Here is a 26,473-nt window from a genome sequence, read left to right as displayed (position 1 = left end):
TCCAAAAAAAACTTATATTAGGACAGTGACTACAGACATCCTTAGCTTTGTGACTCAGTAGGACATTTTTCTTCAGCACTATAGTCTTAATCATCTACTTTCTGGAAATAGAGAGAGAGAAAACTGTACTAACAGAAGTACTAACAAACTAAAAAGGACTCCTTTGACCTTCTATCCAAACAGACTGTCCTTATCAATTTGTGGAAATTCCTGTTCCATTGATACAGAATGTCATGCTTTGATTGCATCTGGCGGAGTAAAGAACTGTACATTTGCTTTCTTCTAATTGATGAGATTTGGGGGAAGAGAACAATTTTCCCCAGAGATCCTGAAGCCCCTCGCGGCGATTTTGCCTTTGATCTTATCTCTCTGCTTTTCCTTTTTACTCAAAGTTAATCTTCAATTCAGGTCCTCCCTCTCTCTTCCTCAGAAAGATTCCATAATGATTTTCAAAGTGAGAGCATAAACTATATTTCCAAAGGTAATCATTTTGAGATCAACTTTAAAACATTGTAAAAGGAAATTAAAAATATTTCTCTTATATTCCTTTTACCCTGACAAAACAAGTTTTATTTTAGTTCAGGCATTGTTGCCCCTAATGGGCATAGCAACACATTTGTCACTCTGTTTTAAAGTCATTTTTTTAGCAAAGACAAAAAGAGAGGTTACAGCAACAAGCCACAACAGTACTGTTCAAATGGAAGAGAATTTTCAAAAATAGATTAAAATTAGATTAGAATGCAGTTTGGAATCTAAATGTTGCCACCATACAAGATTGTTTTAACACATAAACCTGTTAGAGATAGTAGAGGATTATTGTGAACCATAGTATAATGAAAACCACTAGAATAGGTATCAGGAGGAGTGGGTTCTTGTCTGAGTTCTGCCCGTCAAATACTTGTGTGATCTTGAGTGGATACTTTGACTTCCTGGATCTCTTTTCTCAACCATGAAATAATACATTGGAGTTTCCAAATCTTATGACTCAAAGGATTCTATTTTGTATAATTCTGTGTACTCAGGCTTTTGTATATAGAAATAAAAGTGCGAGGGCTCCCTAGTCAGTAGGTCATGCTCTGGGGATTGAGCTGGAGGATCTGTAGCGGATGTGTTCCCATCTAGCTATGCGTTCTCTGATGTGATTCTCCTCAGAGCCAAGGGCAGATATTTCTCTTTCCTGCTTGTGATGAGGCACCCTGTCTGTGAGCATGTTAACTTTGGTCTTCTTGGCATTAGACTTGAACCAATTAAATGAATGATGTAGCAAGTGCAGTTGTCACAGAGTTTACACCCAATAACGGCCCCAAAGGGTTACACATGGCTGCTCCTTGACCCAGTAAAAGGCAGTTACAGAAATTAACCAGGAGATTGGAAGCTGCCAAAAGTCATTTCTCAATGAGTCATTTGTCACTGTTAACAAGAGAGTTAGGGACAAGTGGAAAATGTTATTTTTAAGATAACTACATTTCAACGGATGAGCAAAAAGTTGTCAATCAGCTCTTGTGAATAGCAGTTGGGTCACTTCGGAGCCAAGAATTCCTGCTTCTTTAGGAGGGCTTATGAATTCCTTTATTCAAACATCTTTCTAGTTACCAGTTTCCCAAAGCACATATAGATACACCACCCTCTCCTATTGATGTGTAGATGAAAAATGGGGGATGAAGGGTACAATCAGACTGGGGAAACCTAGCCTGGATTTCATCCTTTTTCCAAAATTTTTTTTCCTCATTGTAGAGCAAAGCTGTTGTTAGATAATCTCTCAAGATCATGTCTGCTCTAAATATCAGTGACTTATGAACTCAATGGCCATAAGTAAGTGGTAAAATCACAGAACCTTCCTGTTGATCCTGAAATCAGGGGAAAGGGCATTTGTTTGTAATACCTGTGAGTCAACAAATTATACCTCCAAACTATGTAATTATGATATACTTGTTCTAGGCATTGTGATAGATGAATGATAAACTCCTAAGTCCTACATATTAAATTAGTCTTAATTAGCAATTTAATTTAAACACTTCTATTAGATAATTGCTTACTTTCAAGTCCTTATCTATGGAATGGTGATTGACTTGTTTTCTATTGGATATGAAACTTACATGTAAGCTTTCTGTAATTGTGAGATAAAGAGTTTATAGGCATGTAAATATTCTAAGAAAGAAAGAAACAAAGGGGAGAAAGTATCTCACAAAAACCTCCACTCTTTCTATACAAATAAGGATATCCTTCCTGGTGTAATACTCTAGAAACCTTGCTTATTTTCTTCAAAAGGTATTGGACTGAAGATTCAGAGGAAGCCACTGGCTATCAGCCATGGTGCTGTAACTGTTACTTGTAATGTACATTTTCCTGGGGAATGGATCAGAGAAATCCATTATTTTTAAAAAGGCAGTTTATTTGCTGGGTGTTATGTGTTTGTACAATTGTGAAGCATTTTTCAGAATTTAGATAATGAGTCCAACAGTTGAAATGATTACAGACAGCCTTGTCATATCTGTAGTCGAACGAACGCCAAGATCCTCGGGGGATGGCAGAACCACCAAACACACCAGCCTGTCAGTTCAGCAAGCGCTTGGCGCTCTCTCCATGGTGCCTGGTTATCCAGAAAGACTGAGGCTCTTGGGAGCAACCGAAAGATAAGCCGTGGTAAGGGAGTTATCAGGTTAATAAACAAGGGATTCAGAGACAGGCCCTGAGAAAGGTTGAAAGGCAGGGTTTAAATAGCCACTTTATTTGTTATTGCTCGTAGGTCTGTCAGAGAAGAACATTCTTGTGCAATACTTCAGATCACAGTTTATCGTAAGGACTGTGCACCGATGGACAATGCCTTCTACTGATTAGCACTTCTTTTTAGTCTGAATGAGCAGATCATGGATGTAGACGATTTAAGCCGTAAGTTATCATGGGTCAGAGATTGTGATTTTCCTAAGTCCTTCACTAGTTCTTCCTCCTGAACCTCGAAACCTTCCTCAGGCAATGGTTTTGTTTGCTAGCTCGGTTTCTATGTGGGAAAGGCTACAGCCTTCTTAAATCTTGAGGGTACTTGCTAGGAGCTGACAATCTCTGTGTGACTTCTGACCCTTCTGACAGGGACTATCATGGCTACGCACCGTATTACTTAAGCGAGCCAACATCCGACCTTTTTCACTGCAAACATGAAGACGATTCATGAAGCCACGAATTGCTGTTTTCTTTTGCCAGGACACCTACCTGTGTATATCCAATTCAGAAGCCAGAGATCACAACAGTCCTAGTTCCACACAGTGAATTTCTGGTTAATAAAAACAAAACCAAAACCAAAACAAAACGACAACCGCAAAACTTCATCTGATTTATAAAATCAAGAATTTGATTTGTATGAACTCCAGAATTTCAAGAATCAAACCTTTGACAAAAGGTAGATGTAAGTAATATTTTGGATGTTGTCTATTCCAGAGTTGCTAAGAGTTTAATTGATGGGCAAGTATTTTTTGAGCATCTGTTCTTTCTGTGTGATCTGGAAGATGCAGGTGGAATCACAGAATTACGGATGATGAGTCAGATAAAAATATGGCAGGTGTGTCAGAGGCTGTTAGAGGTCACCAAAGATTAACTGCTCCTTTTTCTTCCCCCGCCTCCCTTGCAGGTAGGTTGGAGCCATATGAAGAGTCCTGGCCAATGAATGGTGAGCAGAAGTGCTTTCTGTGTGTGTCACTTTTGTGCTGACATCTAGGAGCTGGTATGCTTCCTCCATTTTTTTTTTCCCCTAAGAGTTCCAGATGGCATAGCGCTAAGATAGAGGATGGTGATAAGAGAGAGAAATAAATTCTTACTGGATTAAGTCACTGAGATCTGGGGTTTGCTATTGTAGCAGCTAGCATTAATTGCCTTGATTAATATAATAGGTGATACTCTTAATGTTAGGAAGTTATTGGACAAACTGGGGCCATTATCTAGACCAAGAAATCACAAATCTGACTCTGAATCAGAATCAACTGGGGGAGCTTTAAAAAATTCACATTTCTGGACCCACATAAGATTTACTAACCACTTTGGGGTAGGGCATGTCAATAAAAATTTTTATCAAGCTTCCTCAAATGATTCTAGATCCTTCCCTTCAATTCTGAATTCTTTTTTTTATTTTTAAAATTTTAAAATTTATTTTATTATTTTGGTTTTTTAAAATATTTTATTTATTTATCAGAGAGAGTGAGAGCACACAAGCATGGGGAGTGGCAGGCAGAGGGAGAAGCAGGCTTCCCACTGAGCAAGGAGTGGGACTCGATCCCAGGATGCTGGGATCATGACCTGAGCCTAAGGCAGGCACTTAACTGACTGAGCCACCCAGGCGTCCCTGATTTCTTACTTCTTAATACCTAAATCTCTTTGATTATTTTCTGGAGTGACGAGATGGAAGATTAAAAATGGAGAGAATCAAAGTTTTAGAGCTAAAACCCATCAGCTGTAGACTATAGCCTCCAAGGGCCAAATCTAGCCCGCACTCTGTTTTTGTAAATAGAGTTTTATTAAAATGCAGCCACATTCATTTGTTTACACACGGTCTATGGCCACTTGCAGTACAAAATCAGAGTGTAGTAGCTGTAACAGTGGAAAGCCTAGCCTGGAAAACCTAAAATAATTGTTACCCGGCCCTTACAGAAAAAGTGTGCAGACTGCTGATTTACATAATTGTTTCTGTGCTTGAACAAGGCATGAGCTCTTGATTTGGCCCTGCTCATAATTGGAAGACTCAATTCTCAGCACTCTGAGTAAGTGTAAGAAGGGCCCGTCATGGAAAGTCATTTAACTTTTGGATCAGCTGCACAGTATCGAATCTCCATGCTCCAAGGAACACTTCAAAGCCATACAAATTCCCTTAGGGAGAACCATCAGAAATACAACCATAGGAAGACAATTATTTTAATAGAATCTAGAAAGAGCTGGATGATATTTAAAGGGGAAAAAATGATAATTCCCAAATATGTCTGGATTCTTGTAGTTTTTTTTACTACAAATAAAATATGAAACAGGGTTAATATTTAATGGTAATCAAGTCACACTCCTGTACACATTTTCTTTAAAGTTTATCTTCCATTCATGATCAATTTACATCAAGGGCTTTGTACAACCCAAAAGTTTAAAAATAATTTGTATTTAAATATGTATGTACATTTAAATATGTGTACTTAAATATATACACTTTATATTTATATATAAATATAAACTTTAATGCTGTCTGGTCCTGGGAATTAAAATTTAAAGTGCCATTCTGGGGGGATAGCTCTTTTAACCAGCTCCAAATGCAAATTTAAGCCAAACATCTCTTCAGCTCAATGCAATGACTGGAATATTCTTCTATTTCACCTCCCCAGTAAAATACTGCCAATCAGAAACCTAGTGAATTACAGCAGAGAAGCTGAATATTCTTGCTTTTTAGTGGGCAAAAGGGAAATTCTGTCTCTTGGCTACATGATCTCTGTTACTGCTCGGGGAAGAAAAAAGGAATGAGCCTCGTGTTTGAGTCACAAAGAGCCTCAGCTGGTTATTTTTGAGGCATGCAGATGGGATTCTGATAAATTCCACTGCAGAGCACATGCTGAAGTCACACGGAATATCCTCGCTGAAAACTTGTAGCAGCTTCAATGCAGTGGTTATTTGTCACTTACAAGGAAAAAGTTAGGTTTAATCTCCCTTCCCTAACTACTTTCATTTATATACCTTTTTGGAGCTAGGAAGACAGAAAAATCAAAGCAAAATATACAATTTGATTATAATCCCTAATGGAAGTAATGGGTAACATGTGTACCTAATTTTGGTTACTCTTCTATTCACTTGTCGCTGGTTAATTGAGAGTGGCAGTCCCAATTAAACAGCCCCTAGTAGCATGTAATGGCTAATTGTGAGCAGGTTAGAAGCCTTCTTTGTCTTTGAAAAGGTCTCTTAACTCTCCAGGGCATGTCTGTTTTGGACTGAAGTCATAACATGGTATCGGATGATTTAAATTCAAGAAGGTCCTTTAATATGAAGGTTCAGATAAATGAATTTACACCCCATGTCATGTGTGTAGCAGGTGACTGAGACCATGTGCTCTTTACCCCACTTATCAGAAAATTATAATGTATAAGGGATTTAAAAATGGGGCTTCAGGAGCCTTGCTGCTAGGGGCAAAAATAATGTGGTGAATGTAATGGGTGAGAATGAGAAGTTTGTTCATTGGGGTCATTGCAGTGACTTCTGATTGAATTCAGGTCACTTCTTCTAAAAAGATTTTATACTTGTCTTCCCACTACCTATAACTCCAGAACTTTATAGCCATACACTCACTGATTTATGCAGCGACTATTTCCAAATTGCTGGGCTAAACAATATGTCTCAGAGTGCTTTGGCTAAGGAGTCTGTGATTGTGAAAGTATATTAGGGGTGAGAGCACCTGTTCTTTGCTGTAAGAATCACTGTGCTATCCCCATGATGGTTTCTGAGTGCTGCACAGGCTAGCAGGCTCACTAAGAGATGGAATATATTGGCTGGAGTTTTAGCAACACAATTCTCATTAATAGAAACAGGAATTGTGTGGGCGAGACCCATGGTCCTCCTGGGCGAGCACATGTGCACCAATGAACAGTTTTCACACCAGATACCATTTCTCTTTCCTATATCTCAGAACCAAATTAAAAATGTATGAAAGTCATCATTTCACTTTAAAATCATTTATGGATAAAGATGGACCTTGATGATCAGGAAAATGAGCAAAACCCATGTCAGGATGCAGGTCTGAATTTCTCAGCATCTTTCCTTTGGACTCACCATAAGGATAGCCTTCAGGGAGGTGAGTCACGCTGGTCTGCTTCTAAACCATTCATCCAGCCTCTGTACCTCTCTTTCATTTTTCACCGACCTTCCTACTTTCTCTCCTTTGCTTTTCTCAGACTCATTTGCTATACACAGATGCAGAATATGAGTGACACATTTCCTCAAAGGTCAGAGGAATTGGAATTAAGAATTGGATGATAGTTTTCTGCCTTTATTCTTATTCTTTTATTATCTTTTTCAGGTCTACAGAGAAAGAGAAACATGATCAGTCTATCAGTTGGGCTCTAGGTTCTACTGTGAATAATAGGACCGCCCAAATATCATGGCTTCAATAAGACATAGGTCTGTTCTTCTCTGATATAAAAGTCTAGCTATAGAGGCTGAAATTGGGGCTTCTTAGTCATCTGGGACACAGGTTGCTTCCAGCCAGCCATCTCATCACGGTTGGTGAACTGGATACATGACCCTCATCCTCATGGATGGAGCATGAGGCCTTACATTCAAGTTCCAATCAATAGGACAGAGAAATGAGGAAAGATGTTTCTTACCTTTAAGGACACATCTCAGAAGTTATATACATCATCTCTGCTTACAGCTCATCGGTCACAATTTAATCACCTAGCCGTACCTAGTTGCATGTACCCAGCTAAAATTTTGGACTTCTCATAATGAAGAAGTGGAGAACAAACTTCGAGATATTCAACAATTTCTACCATGGTCTGTCCAGGTGGAAACCTAAATAGCCATGTGCATCTCCTCCTCACACTCAGAATACACTCACTCCCTCCCTCGAGGGATTCGGTACAAAATCCCATGCAGTGATTGCAATAAACTCAAGGTTCAGGATCTCTGGGTGATGATTGGTCCCTTCTGTGATGTCGGAACAATGCTTCTTTTAGGTCCATAACTTTCTGGGCCCATCTCACCCAATTGTCTTAAGCGGAGCAGTCACATAATAACTGTAGCAGAAACTCCTATTTGGAAAAGGAGGAAATGCAAAGCCATCCCAGTCACGAGGCTGCAGTAGTTACCAAATTCCGGTGGACCAGACTGGGGAAGGAGTGAGGAGGGTGAAGTCTCGTGCTTCGCATCTGGCGGCTCTTGGTTCTGACTCTCTGGGAGGACCTATCTTCTTCTGTTTTCCTCCCCGACCACATCTGAAGCAGACCTTGGACAGTTTGCCCTCATTCTCGGCCTCCTTCCTGCTAGTGGGGGATCTGGGTTCCAGGGGTTGCTCTAGAGCTTGAATGATCACAAGGTTTGTCAGGCCAGGCCTGTGGTTTCTTTGGCAATACAATTCCCTCGCAAAATTACTAAGTGTCTGGTCTATTTGTTTCTGGTTAGTAGTCTTTTGAGTAAGCAAAGCCCAGGAACTCATTTACACATCGTTTTTAAATCTAAGGACTTTATCTTTTACTTATTGATTGCTGTGTTTTGCTTACCTGAATTGGTTTCTTAGGGCTTCCATAGTGAAGTCCCACAGATGGGGTGGCTTAAACAACAGAAATTTGTTTTCTCACAATTCTGGAGGCTAGAAGTCCAAGATCAAGGTATCAGCAGGGTTAATTCCTTCTGAGGCCTCTCTTGTTGGCTTGTAGATGGCTGTCTTCTCCCTGAGTCCTCACGTGGTCTTCCCTCTGTGCCTGCTTGTACCCTCATCTTTTTTTCTTATGAGGACATCAGTCACATTGGATTAGGGCTCACACTAATGACTTTATTTTCATTTAATTACTTCTTTAGATACCCTATCTCCAAATTCAGTTGCATTCTCAGGTACCAGAGATTAGGACCTCAACATGTAAATTTTCGGGAATACAAGTCAGTCTATAACACTATCACCTCGAACAGGGGCTTGGATAGGAAGGCAACACCTTGAATATGATCTTTGTTGCTAGGCTGGCTCCCATTGTCTGGCAGAAAACTCTCATATGATAGACACTGAAAATAGGATTTATCTCCTTCTAAGCCTACAATTTGCTTTTAAAAGGGTTCCGTTTGGATACAGAAGCAGTTATCTTTTTTCATTCCTTAAAGGCTCCAAATTTAATAGGCTTGTCCAGTAACTTAGATTGCAAACCATAGGCAAAACTGAATTCACTCCCATTTCTGTAACTGGTTAGTTCTAGGTTGGAGCTAATCTCTTGTGATTATATTTTAAAGGGGATAAGAACAAACATTTCGAATTTTCAGCCATGTGGCCTAGGGCTACAGTTGGGTTGGCTGGGTAGGTTGAGTTGGGTTGCTGGTCTCCAGTGTCTACGTGCTTAACACTTGGTATCACAATTTTAAGCTAATGCAAATCATTAGATATGTGTGGCTGTGACTAATAGAGATTCGACACAATAGTGGCTTAAACGAGAGGTTTTTTCTCTCTTTCCCATCAAGATGTAGGCAGTTCAGAACTGTTATGGTGGTTTATACCACAGATATCTGCAAACCAGCTTGCTTCAACGTCCCACCTCACCATCTCTTGGGTATAGTTTTTCCTGACATGGTCCCTACTGGTGCTCCCACCATTGTATCCATATTCCAAACAGAAAGATGGATAATGGGGAATAAGGGACAGACCCTCTTCTTTTAATTACACATCTCAGAAGCTGTACCTACGAGTTCTGCTTATATTCCATTGACCAGAACCCTCTCATATGTCCCTTCCTACCTGGGAAGGAGTCTGGGATTTGAAACTCTTATCACTGGGGAAGAAGAGGGAATAGATATTGGAGGACAACTAGAGTCTTTCCTAAAACTAAAGCAATTTGCTTCCTCTTTAATTCTACTGCCTGGAACTTTTGCACGCTTCCCTTAACTATACAGCACTAGCCATTGATGTTCACAGTGAAGACCCTAAGGAAGATTGAAATTTTGAATTAGTTCTGAACTTTTAAAAACTCAAATTGTGTTTATATTTTGTGGTATTTTCATTACAACAAAATTGATACTTAATGTATGGTAACAAGTAACAAGAATAACTATTAGCTCTTATGAGCTTGCAATATATCAGGTACCATGCTAAGCATTTCATGTACATTTTCCCATTTAGTCTTTACAAGGACAGTAAAAATGGGTTTTCCCAGCACCGTTTTACACACAAAGGAACTAAAGCTTAAAGGGATTAAGTAACTTGCTCAAGGTCATGTGGTTCCTAAGTGGTGGAGCCGGTGTTTGTATTTATATGACTGATATATCTACTATCTAAGTATATTAAGAGTGGTAGTTCTCAGTTAGAGGCAATTTTGCCCCCAAGGGGTATTTAGCAATGTCTAGAGACATTTTTGGTTGTTATAACTGGGAGGCTCTCACTAGCATCAAGTAGGTAGAGGCCAGGATGCTGCTAAACAGCCCTCAATGCACAGGATGACTCCCCAGATAAAGAATTATCTGGCCCAAAGTGTCATTGGTGTCAGGTTGAGAAACTCCGAAATTAAGTCTCACTATGTAACAGATTTGGTGGATGCCTTGGTTCCTACTATATGATAGCAGATAATTTGTGTCCATTTAGATTGCTACTCTCTGGAAATAGGGAATTTCCATTCCTGTGCAAAGGACTAAATTTTTCTTAGTCAATAGGGATCAGTTCTTCATTTTGGAATTTGGTTGCTTTACATTTTGTGGGGAAAAGATTGAGTTTTTTGAGGTTGTGGAAGTGGGGAAGTTTACAGAGAAAGAATACAAAACAATACTTGAACATTATTTTATACTTTGTACTTCTGAAATTTTTAGTAGAAAAGGAGACATTCATCCCAATTCATAAAGAAGTGATATAAATTATTAATCGCTTTCTTTGAGAAGAAAAATGGCTGTGTATAAGAGACATATTTAGGACATGAGCCAACATTTGATGCCACTCTTGAGCTGTTTGGTTATATGGATTTTAAATGCATAAACACTCATAAGGCAAACTTTCCTTTAAGGAGGCATTTACTAAGTACTTAAAGTGAACAGACCTTGTCCTAGACAACCCAAGTAGAGATGACTATGACTTTTTTACCCGTAAGGAGATTATGATTTATTGCAGAGAAACAGCAAGCAAACCAATGGTTCTAGTCAGTGGAAATTAAGAGATGTGATGGGGATTCGGTAACAACAGAATGGGGTACATTAGAGATAGACATGAGCTACTGTGGGCTCACAGAGGAGAAAACTTCTGTCATTGAGCAGGAGGTGGAGAAGAGAGTGAAGGCTTCTCAAAGAAGGGGAGATTTGAGTCAATTCTTAAAGTTGGTCAGGATTTGCAAGGCAGGCAATAAGGGAAGAGGGAGCGAGGAAAGGGAGGGAGAAGTCCTGGCCACCTGCTGTAGTATTTGCCCTGAAATCCAGCACACACTCTAAGGCAGGTCTTCTCCCCGCCGCAGAGAAGGTAGTACCTTTCCCTTTGCACAGAATTCCCTTCTGAATCTGGCCTCTGGAACTGCATCTGCCTACAGGGGAGATCTACTGAGAATTAGCACTAGTGTTGCCTTATAGCTCTGAAGAGGCCCTGGGACCAACACTTCAGGTATCAGATGCAGCCCTCGCAGAGCCAGGGAGGAATGAAGTAATGGTGGCGGAGCTTGTGGAGTTGCCGAAGCACAGTCACCTGTGGTTGAGGAAGAACCCTGGGGGCAGTGTGGAGGATGGATGGACTGGTGCTGGAGGAGATGAGACTGGAGTCAAGGGTTCACTGTAATGTCATTCCAGGGCAAGTTTAAGGTAGCATAAGTGTAATCAAGACCAATGCCATAATTAGCTTTAATCTTTTGAAACTAACGTTAATGGGGAGCTCACCTGCTATAAACATTTTACTGGGAGCAGGATATGAATCATAAATAATCCAAGTTTGGAGGGAACAGCCACTTATCTAAATACCCTTTTGGCACAAAGAATTAATAAAGTGACACATGCATCTCTAACAGCTAGAGAGCTCTTTAAAGGACAGTTGAGTTCTTCTTTTAATTTTTTTTTCTTTTTAATTTTAGTTTTACAAGATGTCTTCAGAATCTGGATTTTCCCCTAATTGCTGGGGGGAATTTATCATTCACAAAATCTGTGTGTGAAGTAGAAAAAAAAATAATATGATTCTGTGACATTAGTGATGTTGGAATTTTTTTAAAATTCAGTAACTAGCAGTTTCATAAACTCATGGACTAGTCAAATTAGAAAAGACCTTAGAAATGTCTTTCAACTTCCTGATTTTACAAATGAGAAATTTGAAGTCCAAAGACATTATGGGATTTGCCCAAGTTCACAGTTAGCTACTGGCTGGTCTGGGACCCAAATTGAATTTTCTGGCTCCTTAGTCCAGGATTTTCTCCATCAGAAAATGTTTTTTTTTCCCTAAAATTTTTCAAAACTGAGAGTGATTGTTTAGTTTAATTTTATAGCAACTTCCCTAGTTCCTCCATTGAGCAGTTCAAGGGATATACTTCTTCTTAGTTATATTGATTTTAAACAAGTGATTAGGACTGATCTTCGGTTTGCTTGTGTTTTAGAGGTTTTCTTTTTATTCTTGAAGGATCTAAAAGTTCTTGTGTATTCTCTTGTTCTTGTTGGAAAAAAATTGGGGAAAAACTTCCCCTTTGCAAAGCATGGAGGTTCTTCCCAAATGAACAGGCAGAGAAGAGAACCAACTGTTAACAAAAACATTCATGTGATTAGGACACACGGTTTTAAAAAAGTTAATGAACAAGTACTTAATGATAAAATGTTCTGGATTTTCTGCAGGAGTAAAATAAATATGAGGCTCAGACAATGGAATAAAGTGGCACATTAAAGTCTCTCAAGCAGTTTGGAAGAGTTTTCCATAAGATTTTGCAAAACGGCATCTGGTAAACCCATACTTGACTGCAAATAGGAATTACTATTCTTTGGCCCAAGAGATATTTTCTCACAGTCAAATGTGGGGGTGGGGGTGTTGTCACTTCATCTGACCTGGTGTTTCATAAACCATAAACTCTGTGTCAAAGTGGGGCTCTTTCTTCTTTTGGAGTTCTCTAGGCTAGCCCAGGCTTGTTCAGGGGGCCCTCCCCATAACTTTTGAATTTTTAAAAGATTGAGGCTAAGTACTGTCATTGTTCCAACACAGCTCTTTTCTCCAACTCTTTTCTGGGTCAGCATATTCAGATTTTCCCAGATGTAGTTTGGCCTCAGGAAGACTCGATGACTCAAGTTTCTGTTATATAAACAAAAAGGTTTATACTTACTGCCTCAATTTATGTTGCTAGGGTCTTTACTCATTGCATTTTATTTATCACTAGTATGTCGAATTTCAGGTTAAAAGGTAGATTGTACTTTCAAAAATTCAGATGGTCTTCTAATAAAGAGTTAAATTATCCAGACGACTTTCCCTCCTTAATTTTATGGAACACACATTGCTAATGGCCCTGCTCCCATATTCATCATCCCTCTCTTCCTGAGCTTTTACTGGGCACATGGTTTCCCAACATGAAGCTGCATTTTCCAGTCTCCCTTGTAGCTGGTGTGGCCATGTGACTAAATTTTGGTTAATGGGTTGTTATCTGAAGTATGTGTGACTTATAGTCTAGTTGTGCAACTAGAAAGGTATGTGGTGTGTTCCCTGATCGGCCCTTCTCTCTGCATGGAAGTTGCATAGGACCCAGAGGTGGAAGCTGTGCCTTGAGGGTTGCAAAGCTGTCCTTTAAGCCCTACACCACTTGCCTCTGAACTACTACATGGGAAAGAAATAATTTCTGTCTTATCTATCTATCTATCCGTCTATCTATTATTTTTCATCATGATAAGTGTACTCTTTAATCCTCATCCCTTATTTCCCCAACCCCCACCCACCTCCCTTCCCTTCTGGTAACCATCAGTTTGTTCTCTATAGTTAAGAGTCTGTTTCTTCATTTGTCTCTTCTCTCTTTTTTTGGTCTTATTTAAGTTATTGTAGTTGGGTTGTTTTTGTTTTTTGTTTTTGTTATGTCAGCTAAGCCTTGTCCTGATTTGTCTACCTTGCTAGAGTGTTTAAAACCATTCCAAACTATTCATACCTGAAGGTAGAGGAAGGAGGCAGTGGAGACATTTGTAGCAACTATATGGAATTCCTGTGACTGAGAATGAGATGTCCTTCAAGAGTATGTTGAGACAGCAGAACAATTCTCAGCACAGCAGCTGAATGGGAACATTTATAAGAACATCACAGACTGAACATAGGTTTGTTTACCTCTGTCTAGTTCTGTCTTTGAGTTATTTGTTACCTAATACTAAACCAGGCCATGATGTGGCTTTGTTTGTATCGAGGGGCACGTCTCTTCCAGTTGTAAGGGTTTCAGCTGACAATGGTGTGATGACTTCAGCTTCTGGCAACTGGAGTATATTCAGAAGCACAATTTGGGGGAAAAGAAAATCAAAATGGCATACAGTATGCCAGATACTGAGGTTAGCCATCTCATAAACATCTCATTGAATTCCCACTAAAGCCCCTTAATGTTGATGTTTTGTTTTGTTGTGTTTTGCTTTAGGAGAGAGAGAGAGCATGAGGGAGCACAAGCCGAGGGAGGGGCAGAGAGAGAGGGAGAGAGAGAATCTCAAGTAGGCTCCATGCCCAGGATGGAGCCCAACATGGGGCTTGATCTCACAACCCTGAGATCATGACCTCAGCTGAAATTAAGAGTTGGACTTCCAACCGACTGAGCTAACGGTGCCCCTATTGATGTTTTCACGCACCATTTATGGATAATGAAACATACTATCCAAGGGTTTAAGAAGCTTGTTTGAAGTTACACAGTAAGTAAAAAAGCTGAAGCTTGAACTCAGGGCCAAGGAATTCCAAGGTTTATGCTTTTTCTAATAGTAATAGCAGTCTATGGAAGGAAATAAATCTCCTGATGAGGGACATTAAAAAATAAATTTGCTTAAAAAAATAAATTTGCTTGATACCCAAGGTAGTCATCAAGAAAATGGCATCCCTTTTGTCTCCAGCCCTGTCTGCCCTGGCTTATGTGCTCTACAGCTGGTGTTGCATTCCTATGCTTTACTTTCATATAGCCTCATCTTGATGTGCAGAAACAGGACTCATTGGGACCTTGAAATATCATTCTTCAATAACACTGCCTTTAGACAGAATTATAGCAAAATGATCCCTGGTTTTTAAAATCCTTCATAACCTCTCATAGAAAATGATTCAACTTTTTCACAATTTTCACTAAATAAAAAATCTTCCTTCTATACAACATGAGTCCTTTATGCTGTAATTTGGATGCATACCATGACCATCTCACCAAGTAAGAAAGGAGAGCAGAAATACTTCTTATTCTTTAAGAGTCCTTTCTATCTTAGAAATTTATTTGTTACACTACTCTTTTTCTTGCTCTTTGGACCAATAATCCAGGTTCCTTTAACTTCATCTGCTTCATCTTGGATCTCTGTGGGGTCTTTTGGACACGACTCTTTAAGTTTTGCATTTTTCCCTGAAAAACCCCAGACTGGGGCTGTAGCAATGGATAGTTACTTTGTGGGTGCTAGCACTATGCTAAGTGTCATTGTAGCTCATCGTTTTATTTCATCCTCACCACTATTCTGTGAGCAATGTACTATTACGAGCTCTGTTCCACAATGGAGGAAACAGGTGCTTAGAGAAATTAAGTCCTTTATATGCTAAAATATAAGATCCCCTCAGAAAGGAGGGGATCACCTTTAGTTCAGTCCTTATAAAGTCTCTTGGATTCTGTGCACTTCTTCAACTTGTTTAAAGCCACAGAAGCCTGAGATAACCTCAGAAAATTCTGGCATCTAAAGCTGATAGAAGTCACCTGCAGAATGCCTAAAAAAGGAGGCAAAAGATATGACAGAGGTTAATTCATTATTCTTGTGATGGGTAGAGGGGAGTGGTGACTTCACAATTGTAAGTGTTGGATGTCATAACAGGCTTTAAAAAGAGGCCTTTTAAAAGGAATATATCAGTTATTATATTACATTAAATGAATACAACAGCACAAATGTTCACCTACAGGATGAATGAACAAAGCAGTTGTTTTCATGTTATGTGAATGGGTGGTTGTGGTTTGGGCAACAGCGTCTGATGACAGCATCAAACAACCCATCCGGAAATAAAGATGATGTACCGTGAAGAAAATGTCAGGTGACGCTGATGTCAATGCTGCCTATCTATCAAGAATTTGAACAAAACAGTTTTGTGAGACATGAGAGTGAAAAAAGAATATTTCTTTTTTAAAAAAAGATTTATTTATTTATTTTTGAGAGAGAGAGCAAGCATGTGGAGGGAGGAGAGGCAGAGGGAGAGGGTGAGAGAAACTTTGGTAGACTCCTCTTTGAGTGCAGAGTCCAATGGGGGGCTCGAGCTCATGACCCTCCGATCACAACCTGAGCCCAAACCAAGAATTGGACGCTTAACAGACTGTGCCATGCACGTGCAAACACCCCCCGCCAAACATTTCTAAGTTGATGTTTCCATGATTTTATGTATATCTGTGACTAAATTAATAAATGAAGTGTAAGTAGACATTGGTTATTTTAACTATATTCCTAAAAATTACATAACTCTAGTACATAGGAAAAGTTTTCAACCTTCTTTTGAAAATGGAGGCTTTCCTTATATTCAGGAGCCTATAGGAATTATCCAAGTTTATGGAACCAAAAGTGGGAAAGCTGGGATGTGACCCATCTGTCTGATTCATGGGCTCAGAGTGGTTACATGGTATGGTGGATTTTTAGAATCCTGGGTCTGAAGACTGCTTTCTGTGTTTGTGCTGCTGTATTCCCTTCCTTAAGTGCAGTTTAGCAAAGTTGGCAGAGTGAATGCATGAGAAGGCTCTAAAGAAGTCAAAACCCCACAGGTATATAAGTGTTTACTAGGAAAAAAAAAAAAAAAAATAAGTGTTTACTAGGTACAGTAGAATGAGGGTTTCAGTGTGTGCTCACTAATAAACGTCAAGATTATTATCCCTCTTTTGTCCTGTTCAGTAGCTCATTTTTTTTTTTAAAGATTTTATTTATTTATTTTGAGAGAGAGAGAATGAGAGACAGAGAGCACGAGAGGGAAGAGGGAGAAGCAGACCCCCTGCTGAGCAGGGAGCCCGATGCGGGACTCGATCCCGGGACTCCAGGATCATGACCCGAGTAGCTCATTTTTTTTATGTTTAAAGGGAAAATGCTTTTTTTCTAGAAAAATTTTTTATAGCCTCAATCTACAAGAGGGGAAGATGGATCTGTACTGGGCAATTCTACCTCCAGGAATATTTCTGACCTGTTATGATGTAGACATTACATAAAGAGTCTTAGATCATATAACCTCTCTGTCCTGGTTTCTTCATTTGGAGAACAAGGACATTGATGCTTTATATTCATTTCGCCTCCATTCTGAGTCTCATCTCTCCTTCCCCCCTTCCCTCCCCCAAATAACCTGGGAAGATATTTGGAATAATGCTTATACAATATCCATCTTGCCTTAGGATGAGTAATTATACATGATGGAAAACACATGAAAGTATCTTATGAGGCTGTTTGTTTCCTCCCCTGTCATCCACATACCCCTACCATCCACTCCCACATCTTTTGTTAAAAGCTAAAAGCAACTGCCAGAAATCATGTGATACAACTTCTTGGTCTAATGCACCAAATATTTTATTCCGTTTATTGACAACAGGCTGTTGAGGTCTGCCTTTATTTCTTTCTATAGGAAACTGACTTTTTCTCTTCCCCCTGGTTGAACTCTACATGAAGGAAGCCAGTTTATTAGGCCAGTGGCAGTTACTTGGATGTTGGGACATATGGTCCACAAACTGCTTCATTCTGTTTTAAATCAGTTCCTCCTGATGGGCTCCATTCTCTCTGCCATTTATACCACAGGTGAAGTAATGAAGATGCTTATTGTGGCTTCCTGTTAATATTCCAAGGCCTGAGGCTCTGAACAGCAGGATGTCTGTTCTCCAGCTGTTTCTCCAACAGGAAGAAGGGATAAAGTAAACAAAGCATACACAGTAGTTCATTGAAACCACAGGTAATCCACAGCTGCAGTAGAAACAATTCACTGTTACCAGACTGGTCCACCACCATAGATTCCCATCAGCAAAAGCAGCTTCCAAATACTTTTAGGGTAGGTGATAATTTCTTTCGAGTCCTTCATATCCAGAGGGCAGCTAACCTGTAAATCCGGATTTTGACCAAGGAGTCCTAACGTTCCTGCCTTTTTAATGATTTTTAAGTGTAATTTTGTGGGATGGAAAGGGGGCAATCATGGTATAAACACACACAGATTTCTACCATATACTACTTTGATCTTAAATTTGAATTTAAAATATATTTGATTTCACAAGACCTTCAAAAATGGGATCTGTGTAACACTCTTGCTAATATCTTACTGCTTGATACAAGCAAACATAATTTCCCCCAGATACCCGAATGCAATCCAGCCAATTGAAATGCAGAATTCTTGTTATATGACTTGTGTTTTCAGTGATATAGAAAATGTGGAGAGGGGCGCCTGGGTGGCTCAGTCTGTTAAGTGTCTGCCTTCGGCTCAGGTTGTGATTCCAGGGTCCTGAGATCGAGCCCCATGTGGGACTCCCTGCTCGGCAGGGAGTCTGCTTCTCTCTCTCCTTCTGTCCCTTCCTCAGTCCCCCCATTTGTTCTCTCTCTCTCACTCATTCAAATAAATAAATAAAATCTTAAAAAAACAAAAATGTGGATAATAAGAAAGCTTCATGTGAAATATTTATGGAAGAAGGACTCAGAGCCTGATTCCTGAGCCTATTTCTATATAGATGTGTAAGTTTGGAATCCAAAGCGAATTTCTCTAAGGAAAGATCAACTTACCTCTTAGTCATCTATAAGATCTAAATCCTGAACTTCTGAAATGCTGCCAATGAATTCCCAAAGACTTTTTCGAAAGAAAAAAGGTGTGTATTTATTCATCTCACTGAAAGCAATACTCCGTACAGGGCCAAGTATGATTCAGAATGAAATTTAAATTGGATTAAACAAACCATGCAAAGTCACAGGCTTGAATGGACATAGACATTTTCAATGAACACTGATGGTAATGAAATGGATTCACCAAACCAGTCACTCTTACTTGCCTCATGGTGACCATGGAAAGACTCACGCACCATTTTATTATAATCACTTGCTATGTTTAAAACTTATTTTCAACTTTATGGTATTATTTTTCTTATTATTTTATTTTCCTATAGGGAAAAATGAAAGTCTGTGGGTAGCATTGTCTAAGAAGTTTGATGAATGCCTAGTTTGACTCAAAGATAAAAGGGTGCTTAAAACTCTATTTACATATCATGGGCTTCAATTCTGTGACTATGTTGAGACATTTTTTTTTTGGTCAGCCATGACGAAGACTTACTATGGCACTCTCAATTTACTAAGAAAACAAACAGTATGCTCTTTAGGTTAAGAAACTAACGACTGGGTTAAAGGTGACCACAGTATCCCCGCTAATGTTATGATATAGTAAAAAAACAGCACTGAGCTTGGAGATGGCAGGCACAGGGATGAATACTGTCTTGACCTCCACATTTCATCAACAAATATGGATCAGGAGTTGGTCTCTAAGAGGTTATTGATCACTGACTCTGTACCCAACAGTGTATCATATAGGGATGAAAGATGCACAGTCTTGCTAAGAACACAAACTAAAGACTGGACTGCAGTGGGATGGGTGTGAGAGAGAGGTGTTCAGCATGCATTTTTCCTCTTCTACTATATTCTAATTTCTTTGGGGAGAATTATCTTTCCTCCATTGTGTGAGTATTAGCGGGAAGATAATTTCTCATGGAGCCACAGGCTGGTCGGGCCAATCATGGAAACTAAGGTTGGACAATCAGAACCTCTTCTGAGACTTTGACGCTGGGATGGAGAGTATATTTTCTCTGACTCTTGGCTATGAGGCAAAGTGCCGTCTGCTTCTCGCCTTTAATTCCTTTGGATCTTGGGCATTTCCAAGCTTGTTCCTCTAACTGCTGTTGAGCCCCTGATATACCTCCAGAAAGTTCTTTTTTATTATAGAGTTTCTTTGGGTCAGTTTTTAATGCTTGCAGCCAGAAATCTTGAAACAGTATCATAATCTAGAGTGGGGGGCGACAGGAATAGCAGCTTTGACAAAACATTAACACCTGAACTGTGTCTTGAAGGACAGAAAGAGGTTTCCTAGGTAAGGAAGTGGGATGAGGAAATAGCACATGCAAAGACTTGGAGGTTAGAGCAGCTGAGGCAGGTAGCACTCAGAGGAAATGCAAGGAGCTTTTGTGGTTGCTGTGTGCTGTGTATGTGTGCACATGTGGGCATGAGACAGACTGAATGCTCAGAGCTGAGGCCTGATAATCCTGTCAGGGATGTGAGACAATCAGCTCTTTCCTCTATTGGAATAAACTATGCCTTAGTCACTGTGATGACTAAGCCGTGTGATGGGACCTCACACGGGCTGGCCTGGAGAAGGGGCTTAGTAAATGCTTAGTGAAAGAAATGTGACAGCTAAGGTCAGTTCCTCTGAGATACGTTCTCCAGAATTTTAGAGTTGGAAGGACTCTGTCAGACCAAGTGTGCTCTGGGTCCCAAAAATCTATGCGCCATACGGATACTGTCCCTTAAACCTGTATTCAGTTCGCCCTTGAACAACGTAGGTTTGAACTGCCCAGGTCCAGTACAGTACTGTAAATGGATTTTCTCTTCCTTATGATTTCCTTCATAACATTTTCTTTTCTCTAGCTTATTTTATTGTAAGAATACAATATATAATACATATAACCTGCAAAGTATGTGTTAATCGACTGTATATGTTATCAGTAAGGCTGCCAGTCAACAGTGGGCTATTAGTCGTTAAGTTTTTGTCAGAGTCAAAAGTTATGTGTGGATTTGCGAGTACATGGGGGTGTCAGTGCCCCAACTGCTGTTCTAGGGTCAACTATAATTCCATCCCTGCACTTGGGTAGTGTTGCACGTGGAGCATTCCAGACTGTTGGAAACATTTCTTATGTTTCTATACACCTGGGGAAAGAAAGACTAAGGTGTCATTTCTGTTGGATCCTTCAGTGTTGAGCACATTTTCTTCCAGTAAGTTCCTCCCTATCTAACCCAAGTCTTCTGTGCTGTAGCTCAGCTCATTTCCTGTGGCTTTCCCCTCTGAGGGTATGGACACCACGGGCTCGCCACCCTCCTTGGTAATAACAACCTTTTACATGCATGACGTCGATTACTAAATTGCTTTTAGCTTTCCCTTCCAGCTCTCTTAGTCTGTTTTCCAGCCTTTAATCATCTCTGTGGGTCTCTTCTCAACTTTGTCCAAGTGCACAAAGTGCCTCTTGACGCACTTTTCAGTTTCAAAACAAACACCAAAGTTTCCGGGCTTGTTCAAACTGGCAAAATGAGATGACTTTCTAAGAAAAAATATTAAAAAAAAAAAAAAGAAAGAAAGAAAGAAAAGATATTTCAGTTGTTCCTGGAATATGAAATGATACTCCAACCAATTAATGTAGGAAGCATTCTTTCAATATTGGTCTTGTCAAGCTGATGTCACTTTAGGATGGATTCTTGTTCCCTAAAAGAATCGGACAAGGTCGACACAATAAATGTTCATAGAGCACCTACTATGTGCTGGGCATTTTGCGTGACACTATGGAGCCAAAAATAAATGAGACATGGCTCTTACCAAAGAGCTCATAGGCTAGGAGTTGAGGCAAAAACAAATAAAACCCATTCCGTGGGACAGATACAATAGCACAAATAAGAGAATGAGGAAGAGTAGAAGCAGAAAGGAGGAAGATGGCATCTCTAGCTGATGAGCTCAGGCATGAGTAGATTCTTGAAAGAAGACTCAGAGCTTTCCAGGCTGGAAAGTAGGTGAGGAAGGGTGTTCCTTTTCCAGACAGAGACCTTCAGGTAAGAGGCATGAAGACAGGAAGCAGCAGGGTGTGTTTGATAGTGAGCTTAGGACACAGTAAGCTGGTGGCAGGAGATGAGGATGCTGAGGATGGGCTCACAGAGGGCTTCATTCACTGGTCATAGGAGTTTGACTTCTATGTGGCAACAGGAGCCATTAAGTGCTTGTAAGTAATGTAATGATTTAGGAAGAGCTGCTGTCCAGAACAATCTCTCTGCTAAAAAGAGCATATTAGAGAGGAAGGGGGTTGAAGCAGGGTTGGCCTGAGGCAGGTCCAGGAGTGAAGATGTGTTTGCAATAAACAGATGAGAAAGGATGTGGGCCCTGGCAGGTTGTAGCTAGGAGGAGATGAAATGACTGAATGAAACTCGGCAATTTTGAGGAATTTCCATTAAAGCTGGGAATGAGCAAAATAAGGGGGATGCTATAGGACATGGGGGGTAAGCTAATTGTCCATCAAGTCCTCCATTTCAGTTTTAGGTTCCAGAGGCCAGCTCCACTAGCCTTCAGGCCAAAGGAATTGGAAAGCTAAGATGTTGTCTTCCAGAGCCAGTGGGGAGAATATTCCAGAATTAGTGTCAGTCTTGGTGTCATAGAATCAGACAAGAAGCTCAGAAGAAAATCAGACCATTCAGCAAGTGACTACGTCATCCACAATGCCCCACGGGGAGGTAGGGGTGGGGTGGGCAGGGGAATGTAACATTTAGAGGCACAGGGACCTCCAGGGGACCGTTCACTAAGAGTCTTGAGGTTCAGAGGATAAGGGACTCTGAGGGTAAGCCAATGAACTTTCTGCTGGAGGTAAGCTCCTGAAATTAATTTGCAAGTTTTCATTGTCAGTGCATTTGGGATTTCTTGGGATTGACACTTGATTACTTTCTTAGAAATCTGTCATTATGAGAGAGACGAATGAGACATATTCTAGAGAATGAGTGAAGCTGAATTCCTAGGAATGCTCGCTTAATCTCTGTGGTTACCCTCTTTGATTCTCTTCTCTAATAATAGTAATAACACCAACAGCAATCACTAGGAGACTGGCACTTTACATATATTACCATTCATCCTCCCAACAATGCTGTAAGGTAGGTATCCTTTTCAAGATAAGGAATCTGCAGCCCAGAAGGCTCCTACTAGGCCCACAGCTGCCCTGCTAGTCAGTGGTAGAGCCAGCACTCAGAAGCCGGGCCTGCCTGATGTTGAAGGGTTGCTCTTGGCACTCCCCCTTTCCTCTCAGACGCCGCAGCAGGGAGCCAAGAGGCTAGCTCTACAGGCACAGCTTAAGGCTTTGTCAGAGTTAGCAAAATGGAGCCTAGGGATCCTGGCCAGCTACTGAGTGGTGTTTTTCTGACTCCGGGCTGGCAAGTGATTCCTCTCAGGATTCTGACAGGAGCGGAGGGAGGCAACATCAGGGCCTGAATCATACTGCTGGCTGGCCTTGACTTCAGAGGCCAGCGTTCCTGTGATTGTTCTCTCAGGTTTTAAATTATGCTCCTGCCAAATTGCAGACCTGGTGTCTAAGCCAGATAGAAAGGTGCATATTGGGCAATTGGAGCCGATCAGGCAGCTGTAAAGAAGTCTGTTTGGTCAAGGGCCCCCAAGGGCATGTGGACCAGGCTTTCTTCTTTGTGTGCTCTCTCTGGATGGGCACCTGGTACCCAGGTCCTGTCAATCATTCATGACTGATGTCCCTGTTAGGGGATGATGAGACTGCAGACCTTAGGCGTTTCTAATTGGCATAACTGTTTAAAAAATTGGATTATGTGGGATTTTTTTCTTGGCTCATAGGATAGTCTTGGATTATAGTCATGCAATAGATAGTTTTTGGGTGGTCACTATATTTTAAGCACAGTTCTAGTTACTCAGGATAGATCATTGATTAAAATAGACAAAAATGATTGCCCTTGTTGAATTTGAGGTCTAACGGATAAATGCTACTCTTCAAGGGACATGTTCTTAAAACCAATTCAGCTCATTTTCTGAGTATCAAATAAGCAAAATACTAGGCTTTAAAGGTGAATAAAAAGTTAGACAGTTTGCAGTCTTCTACTTACAATAAAACAAAGATGCTTGTGAGCATAATATAAAGCGGAATTGGATAAATTCCATAATATAGATATTAAGGAAGTGAGGTGGGGATTCAAAAGCAGAACATATATATATGTATGTATATATATATGTATATATATATATTTTATTTTATTTTATTTTATTTTATTTTTTGAGAGAAAGAGAGAGAGACGGGGCAGGGGCAGAGAAAGAGGGAGAGAGAGAATCTTAAGCAGGCTCCATGCCCAGTACAGAGCCTGACGTGGGGCTTGATCTCATGACCCTGAGATCATGACCTGAACTGAAATCAAGAGTCAGACACTTAACCGACTGAGCCACAGGTGCCCTAGCCGAACACATATTTTGATATCAGAATTAGACCTAATGGAGGGGACAGCATTTGAATTGTCTTTTAAAGGACAGGTAGAATTTTGACTGGTGGAGATTCATGGGAAAATCATATTAGATGGAAAGATAAACATAGTAAAAACATGGGTGTATTTGGGGAAGATTGAGAGGGCCAGCTTGGAAGATGAAACCTGGGAAAGTAGCTTGGGTGATATTGCAGAGGGCACATGAGTAGCTGGATCTTGTTTTTGTAGAAAAAGAGAAGTCATTTGAGGTTTATGAGTATAGAAAAGACATGATCAGAACACTTTTTTGCAGAAAGAGTCATTGATCCTTTGAGCAATTATGTGCTAGGCACTTTAACTTCTATTATTTTATATACTCCTGAAGTGAATGGCCATTTTATGGAGCAAGTTGAGGATTAGAGGGTTTGGGAAAATCGTGCAAGATCATACAACCAGAAAGAGATGAAACAGAGCTTTAAATACCAATCTATCTGGTTGCGAAATGGTCTTTCCCCAGTAACAGTGTTTGCAATAATCTAGAAGAGACAAGAGCTTGAACTACCCTGGAGGCAGAATAAAAGGAGTGAAATGTTGAGGAGGATGGATGGGAATGATACATTGAAAGTGGGTCTTAGAGAACCTCTCAATGGAATTTATGAATGGATGGGAGGGAAAGATAAAAAGAGGAAGGGGTCAATGATGATTGAGGGCTTTACCTAGTAGAACAGTGGCACCATTAATAGAAGCTGGGAAGTTGGGTGGAAAAACTGGTTTTGTAGAGGAAAAGAATGAATTTGGTTTTGAGCATGTTTGCTTTGTGGTATTGGGGAAACATCCAAACATCCGGCTAGAAGATTACAATGAAGGTCTGAGCTCATGACCAAATAATTGGGAGCAATCCATATAGAAGTGATCATTTAATTGGATAATATCACTGGGGAAAGAGATAATTGGACGAAGTAAAGGGCCAAACCAAGATTAGGAACTGGATTTCAGAGCAAAAAGAGCCAACAAAGGATTAAATTCTTAATTTTGAAAATACGACCCACAGTAAGGGAAATAAGTAAAAAGAAAACAAGTGTTTGACACCTGATATCTAAGAGCCTTTAAAATGTGGATTCTTAAGTGCTCCACAGTGACTGCCAGGTTCTCTTATATGTTTGTTTGGATAACTTTTGTGTCATTTGCATAAGTAACCTAGAATGGCTTCTTGGCATTATAGTTGTGTTGTTGTGAGTTGATGCCTCAGTCCCTCCTATCTATGAGGCTCGGGGTATTCCTGAATGTGTACTAATGACTCAAACATAAGCACTCTTATTTGAATGTTTGAGCAATATTTCCTTAAGCCCTGCCTTTAGTGGTTGTTGTCCTATAAGAGAATGTCCATATGGCTGTTTCCCCACCTCCATTCCCTTCTTTTCCATTTAATCCCTGTAGGAGAACATAATGATGATGGGGGTCTTGAGTGGGAAGATACTTGGAGTAAGCCACAGTCAAGACTTTAACCTCACTGTACCATGAAAGCTTGGGTCTATGTCTTTCTTTTGGTAAAGAACTGGAAAACCAGTACAACCCACTTTTGAAAGTTTATGGAGAAAGACAAATTCAGGCAAGTGATTCATAGATTACAAATATCATGAAAAACAGGAAATGAGGAAGTAAGGCTATAATGAATCCTTATAAATGGTAAGTAAATTATCCCCTGACATGTGAAAAAATTTGGCTGTGAAGAAGCATGGTGTCCCTTCTGAAGTGTCAACATTCTTGAATTTATGAAGTGCTGGTTCATGTTTCATTGCTTGAAGTCTGCTTTTATATTTTTCCTCCACATTCTTACGTCCTTTCCTCAACTAACTTATTCATGGGCTTTGTTTTATTCACTGCTGAATTACCAGAGTCCAGAGTGGAGCCTAGCATGTAGTAGGCATTCAATATATATTTGTTGAGTCCATCAGTTCATAAATCTACTTCTTTGCCCATTCATTCATTCACTCATTCTCTCATCAGATATCTATTGAGTGTTTATTATATACCAGATTCTGTGCTAGCTCCTGGAGATAAAAAGGTGAATCAGAAGTTGTCCTTTTCCTAATGGAGCTCATGGCCTAGTGACATGATAGTGACAGAAACAGAGTTACAATTCCACTGGAGAAGCTCAATAATAGACCTATGCTCACTTGACTCAGGCTGTAGTGTGGAGGATGGAAAGGAAGAGGGGCAGGGAGAGGTCAGAGGAGGCTTCCTGAAAAAGGAAGCCTCCCTTCCTGTACTTCAGAGATCTCCTGGTATTGATTATTTTTTTTGCTCTCTCTTATCTTAAACTTCTTCCTCTCTACTGTGTTTTTCCCACCAACCTTTAAACTTGTTCAAGCCTCCACCTCAAGAAAAACAACTCTCCTCAGCCCAGCATCCCTCTAGTTTCTTCTCTTGACTGCTTTTGTCCTAT

The 26,473-nt window shown here is 40.1% G+C and overlaps 1 long non-coding RNA gene across 1 annotated transcript; it reads left to right on the top strand.

Annotated features, from left to right (window-relative positions):
* Window positions 1-2,635: 2,635 nt before the first annotated feature.
* Window positions 2,636-6,781, top strand: LOC145721448 (uncharacterized). The gene is made up of 3 exons (XR_014145123.1): window positions 2,636-2,889; window positions 3,623-3,661; window positions 6,638-6,781. It is a non-coding gene; the product is annotated as an uncharacterized LOC145721448 (long non-coding RNA).
* The last annotated feature ends 19,692 nt before the right edge of the window (window positions 6,782-26,473 follow it).

This window comes from Leptonychotes weddellii, chromosome 5 (assembly GCF_054177405.1).
Source record: "Leptonychotes weddellii isolate Sample4059 chromosome 5, ASM5417740v2, whole genome shotgun sequence".
Taxonomy (NCBI): Eukaryota; Metazoa; Chordata; class Mammalia; order Carnivora; family Phocidae; genus Leptonychotes; species Leptonychotes weddellii.
This window is presented reverse-complemented; position numbering and strand designations above follow the sequence as displayed.